We start from the raw sequence: 4,996 nt of genomic DNA, 5'->3' as shown, positions 1-4,996 counted from the left end.
TCAGGAAGCCAAAAATGCACCTCAGGTGACTAAAATTTTTTGCTGTTCTGTGCATGTCTGAGAATGACCTAAAAGATTTGTAAGACCAATTATTTGGCAACCAACCTATTTGGTCAAGTCACAGACATGAAGCGGGTTAACACTGCCTTTACCTACGACATACCTGAGGATTCTGACAGTTACCTGCATCAGGTAAGCCCTACACCCAGGACACCACCCACTGTCATACCCCCTTACTTTCTGTATCTTTTCACACTTCACATCCTCATCCCTCCCTCTGGATGCCTTTCCTCTTTGAAATCTTCTTGTCCTACCCTCTGTCTCCTTCTAGGTAGTACAGAACTTGATTGTTATGTTTGTATCTGATGAAAATGATGCCAGGATCCTCAGTGATGGGCAGTATCACTTTGAGGTCAGTGATAGTGAGCTGCCTGATGAGACAGACGTCTCCTCTCACAGTGAGGGCTGATCTCACGGAACCCTTAGATCCTCCCTGTTCCTTAGTGTGTTTGTTTTCAATCCCTTTCACGTACGTCATGGGGACCTGCAGGGAGCCAAAGGCCCATTGGACATGACCAACTCAGCATTCCACTGAAGGCTATGTGATCTAATAGCAAACTGTTTATCATGAATGCAGGATGTGGGCAAACTCACACTGCCCTGCCACCAGAAGGTTTGCTGAGGGACTTTACTCCTGGGGGCACCGGGCTCCTTGAAGTTATCTGTTGAGAAATCCAGCGCCTATTGTTCAAAGGATGCAGTCTCTGTGATGCAAGCCTGCTCTGAAGCAAATGGCCGACTGACAATTACCCGACAATCACCCACCCGTTTCTCATCATCTCTTTTGCCTAATAAATACGGAGGACAGTGTAAAGCTCAGGGCCCCTGTCCACTAGAGACAAGGTGCTCCCTTACCCCTTCTTCCAAATACACTCTTTTGTCTCTTGTCTTTTATTTCCCCATTTGTCCCCAATTTGTTCAGTCCACCAGGGATTGTGGTGCCCTGAACAGTGACAGAATCGGGCCCTCTACAAGTAGCATCCGAACACAGAACTTCGAGGGCATGAACAAAGAAGGTCTGTGAGAGCAGAGGAGCTGAAATTGACAAGGCGAATGGAGACCCCTGGAGGAGTCTGCAGGCAGCAGATATAAGGTCAGTGCCCTAAAGAGGTACTGGGAGCAGTGCTTTAAAGAAGTACTGGCCGGGCGCGGTGGCTCAAGCCTGTAATCCCAGCACTTTGGGAGGCCGAGACGGGCGGATCACGAGGTCAGAAGATCGAGACCATCCTGGCTAACACGGTGAAACCCTGTCTCTACTAAAAAATACAAAAAAAAAAAAAAAACAAAATGAGCCGGGCGAGGTGGTGGGCAGGCGCCTGTAGTCCCAGCTACTCGGTAGGCTGAGGCAGGAGAATGGCGTGAACCCGGGAGGTGGAGCTTGCAGTGAGCTGAGATCCAGCCACTGCACTCCAGCCTGGGCGACAGAGCGAGACTCCGTCTCAAAAAAAAAAAAAAAAGAAGTACTGGAAACAGGAAGCTTTCTGAATCAGGGTAACAAGGGGAAGAATTTGTCTATTGAAGAAAAGCATTATGTGCAGTTGCTTAAAGTTCTGTTGAGACAGTCTGGAGCTCAGGTTAATTTGCAGATACTAACTAATCTCCTGCAGAAGTCACAAAACATTACTACACATCACCCATGATTTCCACAAGCAGGCACTCTTGATGTGGAAAATTGGGATAGAGGAGGAGAAGGATTAAAACAGGCTCATCAAAAAGATCTTAAAGTTGATTCTTCTGTTTTCTCCACTTGGAGTTTAGTTTGTACTGTACTTCTGCCATTATCTCCTTATTATTCTGCAGGACAGCAGACTGAATCTAAAAATCTGAAAGAATCTGTTGTCCTACCCACAGCTCCAACTGAAAATAAGAGACAGGAGAGGGAGGATAAAAATTGGCCTATACCGCCTCTGACAATTGCAGAAACATCTGTACTGCCTCCTTCAGTAGCAGAAATAGAAACCCCAATACAAAGAATTTTACACTCTGCTGCCATAGCTGGAGAGTGTCATGCGCGTCCGTGTGAAGAGACAACCAAACAGGCTTTGTGTGAGCAACAACAATGTTTATTTCACCTGGGTGCAGGCGTGCTGAGTCCGAAAAAGGAGTCAGCAAAGGGAGTTAGGAGTGGGGCAGTTTTATAGGATTTGGGTGGGTAGTGGAAAATTACAGTCAAAAGGGGGTTGTTCTCTTATGGGCAGGGGTCACAAGGTGCTCAGTGGGGAGCTCCAGAGACTTATTGTCCAGAAGAAGGAATGTCACAAGGTAATGTCATCAGTCAAGGCAGGAAATGGCCATTTTCACTTCTTTTGTGATTCTTCAGTTGCTTCAGGCCATCTGGATGTATAGTGCAGGCCTGGGCTCAGAGGCCTGACAGACAGCCCTTAGAACCTTGCGCTTTTCCTATTTCCGTAAAGCCTGATCCAAATAATCCATAGCAGCTTATTCATGAACACACTCCACTAGAGTTTAAGTTGTTGAAGGAATTAAAAGTGAGTGTGGTAAATAATGGCGTACAGAGCCCTTTCACCTTAGGATTACTAGAATCTGTGTTTGGTGCTATGTGTCTTTTACCTTTTGATGTGAAACACTTGGCGTGAACTTCCTTGTCCACTAGTGCATATCTGACATGGAATTTAAATTGACAAGAACTGTCTGCAGACCAGGCTAAACAGAATCATGTTGCTGGACATGCAGACATTACAGAGGATATGCTATTAGGTAATGGCCCTTATTCAGACTTGAACGTCAAATGGCACTCCCAGATGCTGCTTTTTGGCAGTGTGCACAGGCCACTAAAGGTGCCTGTGCCACAATTCCTGAAGAGGAAGTCCCAGTACAATCATTTTTACATATCATGCAAGTGTCACAGGAACCCTATGCACAATTTCTTGCAAGATTACAAGAGGCAGTGAAGTGCCAGATTCCTCATACCGCAACTGCAGAAATGCTAACCTTAACTCTAGCTTTTGAGAATGCAAATGCGGATTGTAAATGTGCACTGGCACTGGTGAGGTGTACAAAAAACCAAAAAACTTGAGAAATTTTCTCAGAGCTTGTTAAGATGTAGTAACTGAGCTTCATCGCTTTGCAATACTAGCGCAGGCAATGGCTAATTTAGCAGTTGACAAATCTAAAAGGAGCCAAGGGTCAAACCCTAAAATGGGAAAATGTTATAATTGTGAAAAAACTGGACATTTTAAAAAGGAATGCTGCCAGATCTCAGGACAGAAAGGACCTTACAATGCAGTTGCCGCTCCCCTCAGTGGAAAAAACACTAGGACTTTGTCCTCGCTGTAACAAAGAAAATCATTGGGCTAATCAGTGCCAATCAAAATTTCAACAGAATGGCACCCGCCCTGCTGGGAAACAAGATGGGGGCCTGGACTCAGGCCCCACAAGTAATGAGGGCATTCCCAGTCCAGACCTCAATCCCATTTCAGGGATGGGTTCCCGGAGGCACATTGATTCCCTCACCCCAGGAACACCAGGAAGTGCAGGACTTGATCTACCTGCCAGAGAAAGAATCATGTTGGTAGGGGGAGACAAACCTATCATAGTTCCCACTGGTATTCGGGGACTTTTACCAACAGGATACATGGGACTAATTTTAGGCAAAAGCCATCTTAACTTACAGGGCATCACTGTTGTCCCAGGAGTGATTGACTCCGATTATTAAGGAGAAATTCAAGTAGTTTTAATGTCACAAGATCTTTGGGTTTTTGAACTGGGAGAATATATTGCTCAATTGTTGCTTATTCCCTGCAAATTACACCCTTCCCCACAAAAGAAGAAATGAGGAAATTAAGGGTTTGGGAGCACAACTACATGGGAAATCTGTCTATCATAACCAATAGCCTCTAATAGACCCACCTGTGTAGTACAAATTAAAGGAAATAAATTTTATGGGCTTATGGATATGAGAGCTGATGTATAAGTAATATCTAAAGACAATTGGTCCCCATCCTGGCCCTTGCAATTAACTTCTACGTCCCTAGTGGGAGTATGAACAGCTCAAAGTGTTCAACAGAACGCTGAGATTTTATCTTGTCTAGATGGACAGTCCTGTACTTTTTAGCCTTACTTTGCAAATATAGCTATCAATTCATGGGGCTGAGACTTACTTACAGCATGGGATATGAGACTTACAAATGAAAACTTTGATAAACCAGGATTTAAAATGTTGAAGGACATGAAATGTCAGAGTGAAAAAGGTTTAAGGAAATTTCTACAAGAAAATCCTAACCCGATATCAGTAACTGGAAAGACAGATAGAAAAGGGCCAGAATGTCAGGATTTCTGATGGGGGTCATTGATATTTCTCCTCTGCCCATGGCCTTACCATTAGAATGGCTTAGTGACAAACCTGTGTGGGTGGACCAATGCCCCTCCTAACACAGGAGAAGCTAGATCAACTTCATCTGTTGGTAAAAGAACAATTGAATACAGAACATATTAAAAAGTCAGTTAGCCCCTGGAATTCACTGGTATTTTTTATTCCAAAAAGATCTGAAAGCAATAATGACCTCTGGGGTTTCAGCTCAACACTTAGAGCTAATTACCGTCATTCAGGTTTTATAGCTCACAGCTTTCAGATCCTATCAACATTGTCTGTGATTCAGCTTATGTTGTAAATGTAGCCAGTCACATAAAAATGTGCTACAATTAAAAGTACACGAGACTAGCCCCAGAACTGCTTAATTAATTAATTAATTTGTTTATTTATTTATTTTTAAATTTATTTTTATTTTTATTTTATTATTATACGTTAAGTTCTAGGGTACATGTGCATAATGTGCAGGCTTGCTACATATGTATACTTGTGCCATGTTGGTGTGCTGCACCCATCAACTTGTCAGCACCCATCAACTCGTCATTTACATCAGGTATAACTCCCAATGCAATCCCTCCCCCCTCACCCTTCCCTGTGATAGGCCCC

The sequence above is a fragment of the Colobus angolensis genome, unplaced genomic scaffold (genome assembly GCF_000951035.1).
Source record: "Colobus angolensis palliatus isolate OR3802 unplaced genomic scaffold, Cang.pa_1.0 Scaffold237, whole genome shotgun sequence".
Classification (NCBI taxonomy): domain Eukaryota; kingdom Metazoa; phylum Chordata; class Mammalia; order Primates; family Cercopithecidae; genus Colobus; species Colobus angolensis.
This window is presented reverse-complemented; position numbering follows the sequence as displayed.